This window comes from Hyaena hyaena, unplaced genomic scaffold, assembly GCF_003009895.1.
Source record: "Hyaena hyaena isolate Hyena2069 unplaced genomic scaffold, ASM300989v1 scaffold_10, whole genome shotgun sequence".
NCBI lineage: Eukaryota > Metazoa > Chordata > Mammalia > Carnivora > Hyaenidae > Hyaena > Hyaena hyaena.
In genome coordinates, this window is record NW_024080642.1 from 4109380 (window position 1) to 4130216 (window position 20837).

Genomic DNA, 20837 nt, shown 5'->3' on the forward strand with positions numbered 1-20837 from the left:
GGCGCTCAATAAATATCCATTGAATCAATAATTATGATAATAGTAACGCCATCGATTGAATGCTTACTCTGTGCCAAGGCTGAGAAAGGCAGGTGTCTTTTGACCTAACGCAGGATCTTTCTGCTTCTCCCTCCATCAGAAGAGGCTTCCAGTGTTTTGTCTTATTTTTTTTAGCGAGAGGCAGAGGGAACAGAAGCTCTGAGAAGTGAATATTATAACCGCCACTTGACGGAGGAAACAGATGCAGAAAGAAATGTCTTGTCCAGGCTAATAAGTGAATGATATGCTTTCTCCATCAACTTTTATTTATTTTTATTAAAAAAAGTTTGAATAGGGGCGCCTGGGTGGCTTAGTCGGTTGAGCGTCCGACTTTCGCTTGGGTCATGATCTCGCGGTTCGTGGGTTCGAGCCCCGCGTCGGGCTCTGTGCTGACTGCCAGCTCAGAGCCTGGAGCCTGTTTCGGAGTCTGTGTCTCCCTCTCTCTCTGACCCTCCCCTGCTCACGCTGTCTCTCTCTCTCTCTCCTAGAAATAAATAAAACATTAAAAAAAAATTTTTTTTTAAAGTTTGAATAGTTTATTTATTTCTGAGAGACAGAAAGAGACAGCATGAGCAGGGGAGGGTCAGAGAGAGAGAGACATAGAATCTGAAGCAGGCTCCAGGCTCTGAGCTGGCAGCCAGCACAGAGCCCGTCGCAGGGCTCGAACCCACAAACTGTGAGATCATGACCTGAGCCGAAGTTGGACGCTTAACCGACGGAGCCACCCAGGCACCCCTCTCCATCCACTTTTAGTCATTAGGAAGTCCTTCTTGAGATCTAACCTAAACCTTTCTCGTTTCAATAGCCCTAGTTGCTTCTCTGTCTCAGGAAGCAGAGAATAGCCCCACCTCCCATGCGAACTGGCCTCAGTTTAGGAGTGTCCAGCAGCTCTTTGCATGGAGGAATGAATATTAAACACCAAACCTCACAGAGGCCAGCCCTGCAGGGCAGGCAATGAACCAACCTTCCTCATGCCTGTTCATTATTATAATTAATATTGAGCCACGCATGGTGGCGACCTCGCCCTCACCAGGTATTTGGGCTATTTTAAAAGCTTATTCAGATCAATGACAGACAGCTCCAAATAGATAAACTCACTGCCATCCAGACGAATCAATTGTAACACTGCCGTCACAACAAGCCCAAGAAATCAATCTGATTTCAGGCGACATGGTAACTCAGCACTGGGCAAGCTGGTTTTAATTTCCGTGTGGCTGAGACCCAGCTTCCTCTGCGCACTGGAACACCCCACTCTCCCAGCTGCTGTTCCAGGCACGCAGGTGCCCGGGCGGGCCCTCAGAGGACCCAGGCCAAGGGGGCAGTTACCCGGCGGACAGGATGATTGGGAGGCCATGTGACCTTGAGGAAGGCTCTTGAACCCCCAAACCCAGGAGGAGCTGACTCAGACTCGCTGCTGGGATCCTTGTTTTGCTGGCTTCAGCTCCGACTTTTCCGCTGCCCTCTGCAAAAGCCAAACCTGGAGGCTTTTCTGGGCTGTCTCCCAAATCAGGGAGCTGTAGAGGTGGTCTGCCTACCTCAGGCAGCAGGACAGAATGGTCCTGGACAGAATGGCTCTTCGTGGTCTTGGAGACAGAATTTGTTCTAGCAGCTCAGCAAAAAAGTGCACCGGAACAGATACAGCCATTTACTGAGTGCTTACTTTATACCCAGGCACTATGCTAAGTATTTTACACCCCATCTTCACCCTTGCGACAGCCCAGAGAGACAGGGAGCCGTTCTCCACATTTTGTAGAAGAGGAAACCAAAGCTCAGAGAGTTAAGCAACGTGTCCTGAGTCACACAGCTTATAACTGATGGAGTCTAGATTTGAACCCAAATCTGTTAGATTCCCTTCCTTATGCCTTAGCCACCAACACGATCTTAAAGATGACGCCGAAGATGCCCTCATTCTCCACCTCCCTGGATCTTGTCGGGTGAAATGAAGCCATTGCTTTTCCTCCAGGCTGCCAGGGAAAGGAGACGGTCTCAGGAATTCTCACAATCAGCAACTGTTCTCTGAACGTTGACCCCGATGCTCGAGTTCCTGAGTTGAGGGTGTTGACGAGACGGGAGGGTCAGGAGAACACTCTGGCCACCTTCCCACACCTCAGCTTGGTCTCCCCTTCCCTCCACCAGTTCTGTTAATATATCTAGGTGGTGACGAGTGGGGCCTGGGACAGGCAAGGCAGCTTCTAAATGGCCAAGGTCAGGGCTTTTCAAGTATACTTTAGCTAAGAACCTCTCTAATCGGGAGACACCTTATGAGGAAGGCACGGATACAAGCAGATGAAAATGGAGCTGGTCAGATGGGGAAGGGGGGCTGGGAGCTCTCCTGCTCCATCCTTCTCTCACCCCCAGCTCCATAGCAGCAGCCCTTCCCCCACCCAACCATAGGTGGTTCCCTCAAGCCCTAGGCCTGGCTGATTTTCTGGCTCCAACACTCTCTCTCAGCCACCAGCTACCTTGAGACTGTTCTGGATTTACAGCTTGGTAATTTAGGTGCTAAGTGGGTGAAGCTGCCCCTGGCTCTAGGGAGGCCACATATCCATCTCCTTTGGGGCTGAGTGGCAGGCACAGACCCGGGGGTCAGATGGCCCTGGATTGTGAAAGGGGTCTCCTGTCTGTGCTGGGGAGCAAAGGGCCCGAGCTGGCCCTCGTGGGAGGTGGATGCCTGTGCATCAGGCTCGGTGCCTTCTGTCCTCCCTGAGGGAGGCAGGGACCTTTGGATTCCGCAGCTTAGCAATGGAGAGTGACACACGACACCACTCAGCTAGCAAGTGACAAAAGGGGACTCAAACCCATGCCTATGTGGCTGCAGAGGGCTCCATGTGCTAGCTGCCTCTCTTTGCTAGACAGCGGCTGCAGCCCATCCCTGTCCTGCATAAATCATCAGCCCTTCCACCCACCAAATACAGAGCCTGGAAAGGCACTCAAATTGTAGCAGGAGAGAAAGGGATTAGATACTGGCAAGGACTTCCGGACTCATTAGCTTGTGTTAGCAGTGCGCCCTCTCTGGAGGGGTTTCAGGCAGGGTCTCTGGTCAGCTGTCCCCCTGTGGCGCCCACTTCCTGCAAGCTACCGAGAGACAAGATGACCTCTGCTCTGCGTGGCTTTGTCTTTTCTTTTCTCTTTCTTTCTTTCTTTCTTTCTTTCTTTCTTTCTTTCTTTCTTTCTTTCTTTCTTTCTTTCTTTCTTTCTTTCTTCCTTCCTTCCTTCCTTCCTTCCTTCCTTCCTTCCTTCCTTCCTTCCTTCCTTCCTTCCTTCCTTCCTTCCTTCCTTCCTTCCTTCCTTCCTTCCTTTCTTTCTTTCTTTCATAGGTAATAGCTGCACTTCGTTCCAAAAATAAGGGGATGGAAACCTAGTCAGTGAAAAGCCTCTCCCCCCCAACGCCACCCCCCAGTCTCCCAGTTACCCTCCCCAGAGGTAAGCACACATTACGTGCTTCCTGTCTAGACATATACAAGCAAACAGGGACACATCTTCTCTTTCTTTAGTCCTATTTTTAATACACAAGATGTAGCACACTCTGCACACTGCTTTGTGCCTTGCTTTTGTCACCTGACAATATATCTTGGAGATTACTCCGAATCAGTACATAAAGAGCTGCCTTACTCTTAGGTGTCTTTTTACGGTCACAGGCTTCCGAGGAGCTCAGAAGTAATCACATCTGGTTTGATTAGCTTCACATTTCCATTTACGACATCCCCGCCCAGAGAGGGCAGGGAAGCTCTCCAAGGTCACGCAGCAAGGACTGGGGAAGCGCGCCGGCTTCTCCCCCCTCCCCTGTCCCCAGCTCCCAGACCCCCAGCCACCTCGAGGCTGAGCGCGGCCCAGGGGCCCCGGGCGAGGGATGGCGAGGGAGCCGGGCGTCTCTAATTGACATGCTGGCCGCGCTGCTTGCAACAGGCACCTGGCGGTGCGAGGCGCGGCGCGCTCCCCGGCCTGGGGTGCCAGGCGCGGAGGGGACGGGCGGTGGCGCGGCGCCACGTGGGAGCGGGCGGGGCCCGCCGGGTCCCCGGGAAACCCACGCCGCGTGCTTCCCGGTAATGAGCTCCCGGGGCGGAGGTGAGCTTTCCCCGCTGCTCACTCGGCAGCCGCGTGGCACCAAAGGAAACGGGTACTTTCTTTCTTCCGTGCCTGACAGCTCATTAGAAGAATTAATTTACTCCCGCGTTTGCAGTTTAAAGGACATTATTTACTGGTTAATTGTTGTTATTACAAAATGTTAAATATCATTATTTATTTCCCAGGCCCTGACAGCTTCGCTGACAGGAATTTATTAGGTGAGACGGTATCACTGGTGGGCGCCGCCGTGCGGGACAAGGTGAGGTGCCAGGTCCGCCCCTGGGCCTAGGTCTGTGCCCAGAGCAGGCTCTGTGAAGGTCAGAAAGTGAGGGGCTGACTCTGTCTCACCCCAGGACAAGTGGCCATTGGCTCCTCCCCCCCTTCCCCCCCCCCCCCCCCCCCCCGCAGGCTCCAGTGGTGGTGGGGAATTGGGGCGAGGGTGACAGACAGGGGACACATTTGCATAAGGTAGCAGTTGGGGGGGGGGGTCAGGATGGCAATTGCCAGAGGCCTGGTGGCCAAAATGAGGCCAGGACTTTGAGTCTTGCCCTTAAAGATTACCCCAGAAACACGAGTATTCAGCCCACTTTCTTGAAATGCAGAGAACTTAAGAGCTGGAAAGGAGGTGAGGGAGGGGTCAGCTGGCGTTTGGATCCCATACTGGTGGCCTCCGGGCTGCAAATGGGGTGTTACGGATTTGCGTTTGACCTGTTCAGGAGACTTCATATAAAAATCTCGACTTCTAGCTTGTCTTGAAAATAAGAAAATCTTGCCACACTTGACCCACAGTCTTGTATCAATTGACAATGACCAGCTGGCAGGGACCTGCCTGCTACCCAGCTATGGTATCTTCCACTCTTTGATTCCCTCTTGACATTACTTTCCTCTGTAAGTATTTGAGTTTCCCACTCTTGATGTGATCTACTGAGCATGTATAGATGAAGGAGCTGAGTCCAGAGCAGTTAAGTCTCTGATGGCCAGGACCACAGCCCCAGTCCACTCTTCACCACACCACGCAGCCCGCCTCCCCGCCCCCCCAATCCCTCTACCCCTACCTCCGCTGGATCGGGCTTGGGGTGAATTTGGGCAGGGGGTTCAGGTCTTGGGGCAGCCTCTGGGCCAGGAGTGAGAGACAGCCTAGTGAGAATTTGCAAGGATCATGGGTCCAAAAATCGCATTTCTTTGCTTATTCGGGAAGTCGTTTCTGAGGACCTACTATGTGACATATAGAAATGATTTGGATACAAATCTTGCCCTCAAGGAATTCGGTCTGGTGAGATTGTGTGCGAAGCAGGCACCCAATTGCAGCACTGGGAGATGTGTGAGTGTCAGAAGCATAGGGCAGCTCAGAGGAAGAAGGGGGCAGGTAGGGCTGGAGGGGATCCAGGGAGGAGGCTTTTAATTCCCAGGAGGAGGGAATTAATACCCCATGGAGCCTGTTCTAGGCTGGGCGGAGTGCCTGTGTCCTCATACACAGATTACACGTAGTCTTCTGTACCTCTCATAACATGGTCGATTAAAAATGTCATCCATTGCGGGGCACCTGGATGGCTCAGTCAGTTAAGCGTCCAACTTCGGTTCAGGTCATGATCTCATGGCTCGCGGGTTCGAGCCCTGCGTCGGGCTCTGTGCTGACAGCGAACTCAGAGCCTGGAGCCTGTTTCAGATTCTGTGTCTCCCTCTCTCTCTGACCCTCCCCTGCTCACTCTCTCTCTCTCACTCTCAGGAATAAATAAAACATTAAAAAAAATTTTTTTTTAATGTCATCCATTGCTAAATAGTGGTTCTCCCAGGCCTCTGAGAGCTCCCCTCCTGCTATCAACATCGTCCCCCAGTGTGGATGTCTGGAAGCCGCTCTAGATTTGGGGACCCATGCACTGGTTGTACAGTCTACCACCCATCACACACATCCGAGAGCCAGTCTATGGGGCAGGCAAGGCTGATTATCCTTTTAGAAGTTAGGAGCCCAAGGCAGGAGACAGGAGCTGGGGGCTGATGGAGCAGATGGCCCCCCGGAGGAGGGAGAGGGGACTCTTGTGTGAGACCCAACACCCAGCCTTGGGAAATATGGATCTTTCTGGCTGACTTCAAACAATGGCCCGTTAGGTCTTCAGCCCCCTCTTTTCCTGCCTAGGAACCTGATGGCAGCAGGCAGCCTCAAGAAAAATTTGGAGAACTAAAGGGAGATGAAAAATACTTTGAAAAAGTATGAAAACGGGCTCAACTGAGCCATTACTGTTGCTATGCTGTAAATTATTACAAAGTTATTTCTGGCTGGCAGCCTGGTTTATTTTAGACCCTACCTCATTTCTTCCAGGTTACAGGCCCTAATTCCTTGCCTGGTGAGACAGAAAGAGACTAGCACCTATTGGAGTGAATCCTGAGCAGATTCAGAAACTATAACTACAGCTCAAAGGATTTTACAGATTCTCAGAATATCAGGGCATGCTGGCCTTTGGAGGTCTTCTCCACCAGCGCCCTCATTTTCTTTTATTGCCATATTAAATTTTTAAAAATTTTATTCATTTTTAAAATGGGTAATCCATGCCCAAGGTGCAAAATTCAAAGATGTAAAAGAGCACCTGATGAATAGTCTCTCTCACTCCTCAGAGGTAGGTAGCCAATGTTATCAATTCCGTGTGTTTATATATACATGCATAGAGAGAGAGAGAGAGCGAGAGAGAGAGAGAGAGAGCAGATATTTTGAGGGGGAGCAGAGGGAGAGAGAATCACAAGCAGGCTCCTCTCTGTCAGCACAGAGACTGACAGGAGGCTCAATCTCACAACTTTGAGATCATGACCTGAACTGGACTCAAGAGTCAGACACACAACTGACTGAGCCAATCAGGCTCCCGTTACTGTATTTTATTTTATTTTTAAGTTTTTAATGTTTATTTATTTTAGAGAGACACAGACGAGCATGAGCAGGGGAGGGGCAGAGACAGGGGGAGACACGGAATCCAGGCAGGCTCCAGGCTCTGAGCTGTCAGCGCAGAGCACAGTGTGGGGCTCGAACAGTAAGATCATGGCCTGAATCGAAGTCGGACCCTTAACTGACGGAGTCATCCAGGCGCCCCTCCTTGGAGCACTTGGTAAGAGATGGAATTTCTGGGTCAAAGGGAATGTACGCTCTAAGGCTTTTTTGATACATTATGTCAAAATCCTTTCCTTCTGGGCTGTTCTGACCTCCCATTCCACCAACCCAGCGGGTGCCCACTCTCTGTCCCCGCTTCCCGCCCCTACGCTCTGCATAGCACAAATGAAAGGTTTGTGAGATAGTGGGGCAAAGTCATGGGTGGTTTCTTCTCTGGGTGAGGTTTAGGGAGGGGGTGGTAGTGCGTGCTTTGGGAAGCTCGCCCTCGGGCTTCCGAACCCCGGGATGTGGGCAAGAGCCCACAGGGGACGTCAGTGGCCAAAGGGGAGAGGAGGAGGAGAAAGGAATGAATGTAGAACCCTCAGGGGCGTCCACCTGTCCAAATCCCCAGCCTGAGAGCTGTGTCTGAATCCAGATCCTTCCTGCAGGCGTCCAACTAGAGCGGAGTGCAGTCTTCCTACGCACAGTGTATCTTAGAGCTCACGGCGTGGCTGAGATGCCTTCCTTTAGGGCTCTTCCAGTCCGTGAGAGTTACAGCCCTCAAGTTCAAGTGGCACATTGAGGACTTCCCAGGGTCACACGTCTCTAGCTCCTGCCTCTGAGTGTCACAGTTACCCTTTGATTCCAAGTGTTTGTTGCGCCCTGTTCTGTGGGTCTCACCTGCAGACTTTGTGCCCTCAGATTCTCTGGCAAGTTGACCCATACCATTCGGAAAGCTTCAAGAGGAACAAGAAGGGCTGCGGACAGACTTACTGATGTAATGTCGAAAAGATGGCATTCTGAAGGTGCCCCCTCCTCTCTGGAGCCCAGCATCTCCACAGTGGCTGAGGTTTCCTCTTGATGGGGTGACAAGAGAAACCCAAGATTGCATCTCATTGGTGAGATGAATAATACATTTGAAGCATCTCACAAACCGTGTTTGATCCGCCTAAAGCTTCAACGGTTAACGTATTTCTCTTTATCCCCAGCAAGGGAGGGCTGGGAACTGCCAACATTTTCCTTTCTGCCTAATTTGTGCCTTCTCCATCAAGAGAGAAGCAGGGGCCAGGGGAGGGAAGGAGGGTGAAACACTCCCTGAACCGTTCACTGAGCCACAGTACTGGGGGGTGCTCCCGCAGCCTGGGAACCCCAGGGATCACTGGATCAGAGCAGAAGAAGGAGACTCTGGGGTGAGAGGCTGTACTGTGGGTGCTGGAGCTCTTTTGGGCCTGTCTGTGGGACCGTGTGCCCCTAAGAAGTTGATCTCTGGGAGGACCCTTCTCCAGTGTTTCTGGTGGGAGACCAGAGGGGGGAAGCCGAGGGTTGCCAGATGCCAAGCACTGGGGAATGGTGGGTAACGACATTAAGCACTGACACTGATTGAGCTCAGGGGCCAGGCACCGTGTGCATATTGAACCGACAAGTGTTCAGTTTTTTTTCCTGTCGCTCTGAAGGATGACCTTAAGTTCTAAGGATCTCATCCAAGGTCCCACTGGTAGTTTGTTTCAGCCTGTCTGGCCCAAAAGCTCACGTTCTCAGCCACAGTGCTCTCTCTTTTGCCTAGTCCCCGATAGTTTGCCAGACTTGCCTCCTGTTTGAATAGAGAGAAGTGGTTAACCTCGCACCATGCCTCAGTTTCCCCATGTATAAAATGGAGGTGTTAACAATAGTACCAGCCTCACAGGATTGTGGTGAGGAGTGTAGGAAACACCATGTGCGTTTGCTCTTATTCCCAGCTTATTTTACCCCACAGTCAAGTTGCAAACCCCTCCCCCTCCCCCACTGACCTTGAACCAATTCCATCTTCCCTCTTGGGACTGCCTATCTCTATCCCAATCCACCTTCTCTGTCCCACTGCCGGATTCCCCACGCCCCCTTCTGAGAGGTCCTCTCCTTCCCATGGACCTCTCCGAGTTTCATGATACTCTTCTCTTCTACAGTGACCGGTAGAGGAAGCGCCCATCCCCTAGGTAGCCAACAGCACACTTTTGCTGGAGGCAGAGCACAGAGAGAGAAGTCTTCCCTGGGAGGAAGCAGAGGAGATCGTCCCCACTGGGGAAGGAACAAGGGATGGAAGAGCGAGAGAGATTTTCCTAATAACTGACTATGTGTCTCCACCCTGAGCCATTCATTCCTGTACTTTCACAGGCTCCTCCTCCCCCTGGGGAAGCTATTCATCACGTCCACTCTGCAGCCCTCCAATGGCAGTGGGGACTGGGATGTATGCAGAGGAGCAAAGAAACACATGCGAATTCCCAAACGTGGGGTGGGACGGGAGGAAGGAGTCTGCTAAAGCTAGTACCAAAGCCCGATTTTGGAGAGGACCTCCTCAAAGCCTGGATGGTGAGAGGGGCGTCCTGGGGAAGCGAGACCTCTCTCCACAGGGCAGGGCAGGCCCAGTGGTGCCTAGCAGCCCGGCCTTTGCGCCTGCCCCGTGCCCCAGAGCCCTTCTGTTCAGGCCTGGCAACCCACGGAGGTGGCATTCTGCTCAGCCGCTCAGAGCACAGACGGGAAGGCGGGCATTGCCGAGAATCGATTTGCGGGAGCAGCGGGGGCTTTCTCTTCCTCCTTACTTCTCTGGTCTTTGATCTCCTGTCCTCCCGTTTTTCTCCTTCTTCCCTTGATCTCTCCCTCTTTCTCTGCCTTCAGCCAAATCACAGCAGCCCCAGAAGGGGGGTGGGGAGCTGCTGTCCTTTGTTCTCTTGCTCCTCCTGACTTGCTGACCAAGGTGCCAGCCTCCTGCCCAAGTCCTGAGAGGTGACAGGAAACCCACACACGCGCACCTGCACGCACACGCACACACACATGTGCACACGCAAGCACGCCCAAAAAGCAAGAGCCGAAACAGAGGGAGAGCAAGCACAGAAGAGAGGGAGAGGCGAAGAAAGACGGGGACAAGACCCGGAGCGCCAGTGAGAGAGGTGGGGAGAGTCAGAGACGACGAAAAAAGAGAATTCAGCAAATTAAAAATTTTACAACCATCCAGCAAGTCTGCAAAAATGATCTTCCCTGCGGTCTTTCATTTATCTCATTATCTGACTCCTAATGTGCTTTTTCCCCCCTTTCTTTCCTCGCCACACTTGGTGCAAAATCTTATTAGCTTTTTTTTTTTTCTTTTTTTTTTTTCTGGCAGGGGCTTCATACAGTCTTTTTCATTACATTTTCTAATAAAAGCAATCACTAGGAAGGCACGGCTGGAGGATTAAAAAGCCACCTCAGCAGCCGCCTGGCCAGCAGAGCCATGACTTGCTGTAGCCTCGTTCATGCTGCAAGGGGTCCGACCAGCCCCCGCAGGCGAGGTCAGGGAGACCCAGGCTGTGCTGTGGAACATTCCAGGGCTGGGCGAATGGTTTTGTGGCGGCAGGCTCGAAATGTATAGGAGGTGTGAGAACAGAGGACCTGGAGGAAGTGCCGGTCCGCCCTGGGACAGGTTCATGGCAGAAGTGAGGGCTACCTGCCCGACCCCCAGTGCTGTTTTGATCCAGAGAAAAGAATATTTTGGGTCTTTCTCTTAGGCATTGTCCTGCCCCAGAGCGCATTCTCTTGAATGGCATCAGTGATGTCAAATCCTCACCTTTGAGACAGATTTGATTTTGTTATCCACACCTCTTTTTTGGTGGTAAAATTCACCTAACGTGAAATTTACCATTTTAATAACTTTTCTTAAAAGTTTATTTATTTATTTTGAGAGAGAGAGAGAGCACAAGTGGGGGAAGGGACAGAGAGAGAGGGAAAGAGCAAGAATCCCAAGCAGGCTCTGCACTGTCAGTGCACAGCCAGATGCGGGGCTCGAACCCCCACGAACCGTGAGATCATGACCCAAGCTGAAATGCAGAGTCAGACACTTAACCGACTGAGCCACCCAGGTGCCCCCCATTTTAACCGCTTTTTAAGATTACAGCTCAGTGGCACTAAGTACATTCACATTAGTGTGTAACCATTAGAACCGGCCATCTCCAGAACTTTTTCATTTCCAAACTGAAATTCTGTGCCCATTAAGCACTGATTTCCATTCCCTGTTCTCCCAGCCCCTGGCAACTGCTAACCTATTTTCTGTCTCTGTGAACTTGACTACTCTAGGTACCTCGTGTTAAGTGGAATAATCATATAGTATTTATCCTTTTTTGTGACTGGCTTTTTTTTTTTTTTTTTTTTTTAGTGTATTTTTTTTTTGAAAGACAGAGAGTGAGCTTGGGAGGAGCAGAGAGAGAGGGGGACGGGATCCGAAGTGGGATCCATGCTGACAGCAGAGAGCCTGATGTGGGGCTCNCCATTCCCTGTTCTCCCAGCCCCTGGCAACTGCTAACCTATTTTCTGTCTCTGTGAACTTGACTACTCTAGGTACCTCGTGTTAAGTGGAATAATTTTTTTTTTTTTTTTTTTTTTTTTTATTGTTTTTTTTTTTTTTTTTTTTTTTTAGTGTATTTATTTTGAGAAAGACAGAGAGTGAGCTTGGGAGGAGCAGAGAGAGAGGGGGACGGGATCCGAAGTGGGATCCATGCTGACAGCAGAGAGCCTGATGTGGGGCTCAAACTCCTAAGCTGCAAAATCATGACCTAAGCCCAAATCAGGTGTTCAGCTAACTGAGCACTCAGACGCGCCAAGTGACTGGCTTCTTTCACTCAGCGTAATGTTTTCAAGATTCACCCGTGTGATACCATGGATCAGAATTTCCTTCCTTTTAAAGGCTGAATGATATTCCACTGTATAAATATATCACATTATGTTTGCTTCACGCTTTTTTTTTTTTTTAACAGAAACATTTCTATCCATAACGGAAAGTGAAAAGAAGCAAAATCCCACCCAGATACCCATCACATTAATATAACTATTCTCCCTTTTGTGTGTTTTTCTCTTATGCTAATAATTCTATCTCCAACATCTCATGGAATTATCCTGGCCTCCAAGGGCAAGTTCAAACCACCCTGAGCTAGCAGCATGGCAGAGGATATAGTGCTTGGAAAGGGCCAAAAGTTACCAGGAAACGGGTGTGATAAATAAGTTAAAGCAGAGGAAGGAAACTCTATAAAGTAATATGACATTTTATTGCCTGCGTTATAAACCGGCCGTGAAGTTATTTATCAAATTGCCCACCAGGATGATTTACGCCACATACCAGGGCCACTGGGTTAACTACAAAACCTCTCAAGAGGGTGACTGAAGAGGACAATAGTCATTTGGGAAGATTTGGCTTAGTATGTTTTTTTTTTTTTAATTTAAAAAATGCTTAATGTTTATTTATTTTTGAGAGAGAGACAGTGTGAGGAGGGGAGGGTCAGAGAGAGAGAGAGGGAGACACAGAATCCAAAGCAGGCTCCGGGCTCTGAGCTGTCAGCACAGAGCTCAATGCTGGGCTTGAATTTATGAACCATGAGCTCATGAGCCAAAGTTGGATGCTTAACCAACTGAGCCACCCAGTTGCCCCTGGCTTAGTATGTTTTAGCATGATGATACAAAAAAAATCTAATTTAAAGTGACTTTTAAATGTCCTGTAGTGGGGTGCCTGGGTGGCTCAGTCGATTAAGTGGCTGACTTCAGCCCATGTCATGATCTCTCAGTCTGTGAGTTCGAGCCCTGTGTCGGGCTCATTCCTGACAGCTCAGAGCCCGGAGCCTGCTTCTCCCTCTCTCTCTGCCCCTCCCCTGCTCGCTCGCTCCCTCTCTCTCTCTCAAATGTAATAAACATTAAAAAATTTTTTTAATTAAAAAAAAAATGTCTTGCTTTGGGGATCACTGAAGCCATCCCTTGGTTAACTGCTGAGTCCCGTAGGTGCTCTGCCAGGACTGTTGGAAGTGGTCCCAACCAGGATCTCTCAAAGACCAGAAAGTATCACAGATTCAGGAGACCCGCAAGACAAGGCGCTGTTGCAGAAGCGTGCGCGCCAGTACCTACAGACCGCAGCCTGCTCCCAGCAGGGCCGCTGCAATCTCAGCCATGGGTTCAGTTAATAATGACAAGGCCTTGGATCTCTGTGGCCCTTTGGGAACCTTTTACCTTTCATTTTCTTCCACTCTCTTCCAGGACTCTTTTGCTCTCAGTCTCTGCCACTCTCCATCCCTGGCCCAGATCCCAGAAGATAGCAGATTCTGCTCAGGGAAGAGTAGAAACCCAGAGGTGACAAAGGCCACCTCACCGATCCCCTTTCTTCCATCTTGTGTCAGAGGAGCCCCTGAAACAGACCATGTTTTCATGACTTTTCCTCTCTCTCCATGAGCAGAAAGTATTTATTGTCCATGTGGCCTTAAAAATGGGATCTTTTCCTTATTCTCTCTCTTTCTCATACACACACATGCGCGCGCACACACACACACACACGCACACACGCATGCACACACCCTCTCTGTTCCACTAATGTCAGCCTTTTCTAGATCACTTCCCTTTCTCTTTTCGAGAAGCTGCCCCCTCCCTTCCATCAGTGCTCCAGGGGGCTTTTATTTTTCTTTTATTCTCAGCTTTCTATCAATCAAGGGGAGGGGGGAGCACTTTATCTGAACCCTTAGTGAGCAACAGCAGCAACCAGCAGCTGCCAGGGCGGTGGGAACTTCATTTCCGGCGCTGACGTTTATAAATGTGGCACAGAATAACAGTAGGGACTGATATAAATCAAACAGCTTCTCCAGAGGTCCCTAGGGGCTGCTTTAGAATTTCTTCCCATTGGGGGTCATGTCCCTTCTCTTTCTTTGCAGGGGAGGGGTGGGGAATGCTGTGATTTGCAATGTGGAATGTGCCACCTCCTTGGCCTTCCTTCAGGAGAGCACTGAGCCCAGGACCCAGGGTGCTCTGGAGTGAGAGCATTGGGCTTATCTCTGGATGGGGAGAAAGGCTTGGGGCTTGAGGTCCTGGGTGGGGGGTTGGGATGCTGCCTCTGTCACTTACTAGCTACCAGTTTCCTCGTCTGCAAAATGGGGGTAAAAATGCCTGCCCTGCCCACGTTGCAGGGCCATTGTGAAGGGCGGATATCTCTAAAGTGAGTGTCGTAAACTTTTGGTAAGCTTATGCAAGGTGGTGAGGGATCACTAAGGGGCAATGAAAAGAACGAGGTTATCCAGGAAGCCTTTTGGACGGGCTCCAGGCAGACCTTCCCCAGCCCATTCCACAAACCTTGGCTTTCTCCTTTCCTTCCAGAATTCTGGGCAAGGAGCTCTGAGACTCTGTTCCAAACACAGCTGGACTTCTCCCAAAATGTTTTCTAAGCCTTCTTTTCTCTGCTCCTCTAAGTACTAAGAAAATAAAGGTGGACAAGTTTGAGAGAGGTAGAGAGGGAGGGAGAAAGGCAGAGAGAGGGAGAGAGGGGCGGGGGTTTGGAGAGACACGGAGAGAGGGAGAGAGAGACGAAAAGAGGGCTGCCAAGGACGAGGCAGGAAGAGGGAACAGTTGGCTAATTCCATGCTACTGCGAGCTCAGCATGGATCCTTCCAAAGTTCTGTGTGAGAACCCTGCTCAGTGAGATGGGACCCAGCGTGGGCTCTGCAATCTCACCCCTTTTATGTTCCCTACATCTCCAGATGCTGCACACCACCTTTCACCTGTTCCCTGGCCTTTCTGCGGATTTTGATCCTACCCTGGCCAAACCCTGGCTGCGGTTGGGAGCTTCGACGCAGGCAGGATGCTGACAATGCCCTGAGCCCCCTCAGGACAGCAATTACCTGTACAGCATTTTCTTCTACGCCTTTTTCTGTAACAAGATTCCACCCAGCTTCACTCCCCAGAGGCAACTTGTGTTGCCAGTTTCTCGCTGTACTTAGAGAGAGAAAACTGATTTTCTTTAAATATTTGTTCAACATTTGATTTAAAGAGGTTAGGTGCTGCAAAGAAGAAGGATGAACAGAGGACCTCGTTTCTCTATTGTTCTGAGCAATGCAGCCCTGATGGGCAATTGCATACTCCGTTCTTTAAAACAAAAGCTGTGCGTAAGCAAGACCCGCTTTCAGCTGAAGGCAGTTAACTTTGGAGGTCATAGCCTATGCCTGCATCTTATGAAAATAGTCCTCCTCTCAAACAAGGATGGGGATTCCCTTGAAGCCGCCTGGGCAGCAAAATTCTCTCTTATCTTATTCCAATTCATGATGATGCTTTAGGGTCACAGGTATACCGGCCCTTCAGCCAAAGTCTGGCTGGTTCACCCCTAAATCTGACTCTCATGGTAGCTATTATGAAATTCTCACTCTTGCTAACCTCTGACAGAGGTGGCCCCTCTTTGTATCTGGGGAGGAGGGAACAGGGGAATGTAAATGGGGGATGTACTGGAGACCCAATGGATGCTGGGAACCAGTAATCTGATTGGAAGTGAGGTTGGAAACCTGGTAATGTCAGGCTGAATTATTTGGACCTACTATCCCAGTAAAACCAACAGAAAGTGCTAGATAAGATGTAAAAAATATCTTAAAAGCTTCAAAGTGCTGATAAAATACCAAGGAATTAAGAAGCCAACATGGAAGAGAAAATCAAAGCACTTTTCCCTCAAGGAGCGTCTGTCAATCTTAGTAAATCTGAACTTTCACTTTGATCACCTGGGGGAATGAGTGGGCTAGAAACCCATGCTCAGTGCCCCCATGGTAGAGAATCTGATAGAACATCTTCCCCTCAATCCACTGAGACCCCAAAGGACTCCTGCTAGATCCAGGGGACCTCAGACCGGGGACTCCATTTAGACAGCTCAGGACTGGTGACGCCCCTAGAATCTGGCAGAAGCAAGCTCAATCCTCTCCAGGGGAAAGCCCCTTTGTATTCAGAGTATTCCTATGTATTTGGATAACATATAATAAATTAATGCATATAAATAATAGTTTGTTCAAGTGCAGTTACCAGAACATGGTTAAGGATAGACAGGCTTAGAAGAAAATAAGGTTTCATGTTTCTCATAGAGATAAGAGATAAATGAAAAATATCTGAGAAGACTTCACACATTAGACTGGTCAGACATAGACTTTAGAACAACCATGCTTATTGTGGTCAGAGAAACAAAGGACAAGCTTGAAAATATACACATGGAATAAAAAATTATGTTAGGGAGCAAGAGGTACTTAAAAAAAAAAACCCCAAATAGAAATTCTAAACAAAAAAAAAAAAATAGTAACTGCAATTAAAATTCAACTCATTAATTTAAAAGCAGCCAAGATGCAGTAGAACAGAGAATTAGCAAAGTAGAGGATCATAGGGAGAAATTACCCAGCATGCAGTGTGGAGAGACAAAAAGGGGAGAGAGATGGAGAAGACAGTGGCTAGAGGCCTAGCATACATTTAGTTAGCATCCCAGAAAAATGGAAAAGAGCAAATAAGGGAGAGGCAAATATTTGACAAGAGATAGGGGCTGAGAGCTCTCCAGAACTGATGGAAGACACTAATCCACAGATTCAAGAGGCCAGTGAATCCCAAGCATGAATGTCCTGTCGAAACCAGCAGCCATAGGAGAGAGGAGGGAGGTATGCAGCTCCATGTTGTCTTTCCAGTCCCAGTGGGCTCACATGTTCCATAAAATACTCGATTAGGAAAAAGAGCACTAAGCCACTAAGAAGTAGGGTTTTGTGGCTTTGGAGCCTGAGATTCCCTGCTCCCTTGGCTCCCCTCCCCCTTCCACTGCCTCAAGGCCTCTCCCCCAGCCAGCCGTGTCCTGGTAGCATACTATTTCTCTGCAAAGGCCCTCCCTCATACCTCTCTTTGTCTCTTGATTTCAAGGACAGGAAGGAGACCCAAGGCAGAAACAGAAAAAAAAGAGTAGAAGAAGAACCCGAGAGAGAGAAAGTCAAGTAAGGGACATGAGCCTTGCAGACATTATGACTCAGGATTTGGGCCAGACTGGCTTTGGAGGCCAGCCTGGAGGCAGCTAGTGGAAGATGGGGAGTGAAGATGATGTGGGAGTTGCTATCCAGAATTCTGCTCCCCTTCCCTTTCCTCCTTCCCCTCAGGCTTCCCCCTGATTCTCTGCCTTACATTTGGCAGTGTCATGCTGGGAGGACCCGAGCTCCCATTTCCATCCACATTCCCTAATGCACAGCAACATTAGGCTGCACAGGTAGGAGAGGGAGAGACTGTAAGTCCTTGAAAACTGCAGAATGTCAGAGCACTGAGTCCCTGGAGTTGGTCATCCCGTGTGTTAGTGAATTTGGGTTGCTATTTGTCACGTTAGACCAGCCCAATCCATGTGAAGGCTGCTTGACTTTTCCTGCCCCCATTTCTCACTCCTCACACAAATCCGAATCCCAGAGTATCCCGATAGCCAGGCTCTGAAGCATGGTCAAGTCATGGGAGAGTCTCTCCAGAAAAGAGAAGAGAAGGTTTCCTACAGAGGACTCCTATGTTGTTTCCATCCTAAACACACCCTCACCTCCAAGGGGCAGAACTGGGACACCAATTCTCAGCACTCTTTGATTTGTTATTTTCCCCAACGGCTGCTGAGCTTTAACGGGACCTCTCCAAAAGCCTAGTAGTGGAAGTATCCCCACGCAGACGTGCATAGGTATAAAGAAGCCTCCTTAAGGAATACCTCGGTATGTCTTAGAGCACCATTGTTAGATGAGTGTGCAGATGTGAACACAGATTTGTGTAGAGCTGGGATAGCAAGGCTTTGAAACAAAATTAAGAAGATTCCAGTATTCAGGGCGCCTGGGTGGCTCAGTTGGTTAAATGTCCCACTCTTGATTTCAGCTCAGGTCATGATCTCACGATTCATGAGTCTGAGTCCTGCATCGAAGGTGTGGAGACTGCTTGGGATTCTCTCTCCCTCTCTCCCTCTCTCCCCCTCCCCCCGCTCTCTTTCTCCCGAAATAAATAAATGAAGCTAAAAGAGAAGATTCCAGTATTTGCCTTTTGCCTGACATCCTAGCAAGGCTGCAGGGGTGACAGTACTCTGTAAGCTTCTCAGTGCTGCCCACAGACAACAAGAAGAGGAACAATGCTGGAAAGTCGTCCAAAAATGATGAAGACCCACGAATCTGGGGGCAAGGCCAAAAAGGAGAAGTGGTCAAAGGCAAAGTTCGGGACAAGCTCAATAACCTGGTCTCATCTGACAAAGTGACATATCCAAGCTCTGTAAGGAGGTTCCCAAATCTAGGCTTATAACTCCAGCTATTGTCTTTGAGAAACTGAAGATTCAGGGGGATGGAGGTGCTGGTCTCTGGTCAGGGCTGCTCTTCAGGAGCTCCTTGGTAAAGGACTTATTTTTTAAATGTTTGTTTGTTTGTTTATTTTTTTAGAGAGAAAGAGAAGAGAGAGAGAGAGAGAGAGAGCTTGAGCAGGGGAGGGCCAGAGACAGAGGGAGACATAGAATCTGAAGCAGGCTCCAGGCTCCGAGCTAGATGTCAGCACAGAGCCTGACGTGGGGCTTGAACCCACAAACCGTGAGATCATGACCTGAGCCCAAGTCGGGCACTTAACTGACTGAGCCACCCAGGGGCCCCAATGTTTATTTATTTTTGAGAGAGAGGGAGCGCATGCAAGAGCAGGGGAGGGGCAGAGAGAGAGGGAGACAGAGGATCCGAAGCAGGCTCTGCACTGACAGCACCAATGAGGGGCTCAAGCTCATGAACCATGAGATCATGACCTGAGCTGAAATTGGATGCTTAACCGACTGAGCCACCCAGGCGCCCCCGGTAAAGGACTTATTAAACTAGTTCAGAGCACAGAGCTCAAGTCATTTACACCAGGAACACCAAGGTGGAGATGTGCCAATTGCTGGTGAAGATGCACGAACAGGTCCTGCCAACTGTACATTTTGGAAAATAAAACTTTATTAAGTAAAACAAAAAAAAACAAAAAAAAAGAAAAGTCCAGTGTTCATCTTCAGAGAAGTTTCCCCTTAAGACAATGATGATGGCTCCTCCCTCCTTCTTACTGCATTTCCCTTTGTCCTAGTGGGGTCCGAGGTGGATGCTTCCTTCCCAAGCTAAATGGTGACTTAATTTTTTTCTCAGAGCTTTCAGCCCCAATTAGCAGGACTTTCCTTTTTTTCCCTCTCCCTGCACCCACTCCCTGAGACTGCCTAGCAATGGAACGCTTGTATCTTGGGGGAGCAGAGTTGATTGTAATATTGGCCACTTAACGAATGCAAATGCAAAAGGACGGCAGGAAGCAGAAGCCAAGGTCTCTGGGTGTTGTATCCCCTCTACCTACAGGCCTGAAGATGGGCTCTCTCAGCTTTTGATAAACCTTGCCGGGCCAGCCTGGATAAGACCACTCTGAACGCCCAATACCAGATAGCTAGAGAGCTGCGTGAGTCCAAGGTGCCTATGGCAGCCAGAGAAACCTACCGTACCCTCAGCAAACGTGTATGGGTGCCCAGGCGCCCGGGTGGCTCAGTCGGCTCAGCGTCTGACTTCGGCTCGGGTCATGGTCTCTCGGTTTGTGAGGCCGAGCCCCGCATCGGATTCTGTGCTGACAGCTCAGAGCCTGGAGCCTGCTTCGGACACTGGGTCTGCCTCGCTCTCTGCCCCTCCCCCACTCACACTGTGTCTCTCATTCAAAACTAAATAAACATTAAAAACAAAATGTATGAGTGCCTTCTCTGTCCTAAATGCCTTTGCCGTGCGTGGAATACTCTGCGACCATCAGGAAGAATATACCAACTCCATATGAGTCATGTGGGAGCCACGATACAGGAAATGGAAACAGCAAGGGGCTGTGTAGTGTGCTACTTCTGAGATTAAAAAAGAGAGAGAGAATGTGCAGTTTAAATGTGTTTGTACACCCATCGAACACCTCTGAAAGGAGACAGAAAGAAGATAGTAACAGTACTGTATGGGAGGAGAATGGAGTGGCTGGGGATGGGGGGCGGGGGGAGGAGACGCCCGCCTCACAGTGTCCCTTTTGAACCCTGTAATTGTTCCCTATGTCTGTATCACCTGCGGAAAGTGACAGTCAAAAGCAGACCCCGTCCCCTTCGGGAGCTTAGAGGGAAGGCAGACCCGCGAACAATGACAATGCACTTGGCTCATTGTTATCACTGAGACGTAGACAGACGAGGGAATATAGGAGAGAGGACATCCGAGTTGGCTTGGGGGGTGTGGGGGAATGTGGAATGATCACAGCGAATGCAGGAACCTGCCTCAGCTCAGCCTTGCCAGGGCCGAAAGAGCACAGTGAGGAGGGACCTGAGCTAGAGCTGCGGGAGCCGGCAGAGGCCAGAACGCCAGGTGCCCTGTGTGCCAACAGATTGTATCGTAATAGGAAATGGGTGGCTGTTACAGAATCTTCAGTAGGGGACTGGCAGGCCCGAACTGCTGTTTAGAGAGGACTCTGGCGAGAACGTGGAGGGATAGATTAAGAGGGGCAAGGTGGGGCCAGGAGCCTGGGAAGGAGGGTAATGCAAGAATCCAGGTGAGTGAAGGCAGATGGACGACCTGGGGCAAAGAGAGCGGAGAAGGGAGGGGGGGTGGGCGTTGGGGAGTAAAACCGGAGACACGCAGTGGGTCCACAGTGCGTATGGAGCCCACGCGCGGATCTAGTTCTGTGGCTCCTGGTCTTCTCCCTCTGGCACCTTCTGCACATTCAGGGCCCCAAACAGCCCTGGCAGCTGGCAGGATGGGTCTGGGGGGGCCACTGCCCGGCTTGCCTGCCTGCCTCCTTGCCCCAGGCTCCAGCTCCTTGGCAGAGGGGGGCGGAGGACAGAGAACAGAGGATTCTCCCTCGCCATCCAACTCCCAGGTCTCTCTCATTGATTCCACGC

The 20837-nt window shown here is 50.0% G+C and overlaps 1 pseudogene; it reads left to right on the plus strand.

Moving 5' to 3' along the window:
• The first annotated feature begins 1926 nt into the window (after window positions 1-1926).
• On the plus strand, window positions 1927-19316 carry LOC120245794 (annotated as a pseudogene).
• The last annotated feature ends 1521 nt before the right edge of the window (window positions 19317-20837 follow it).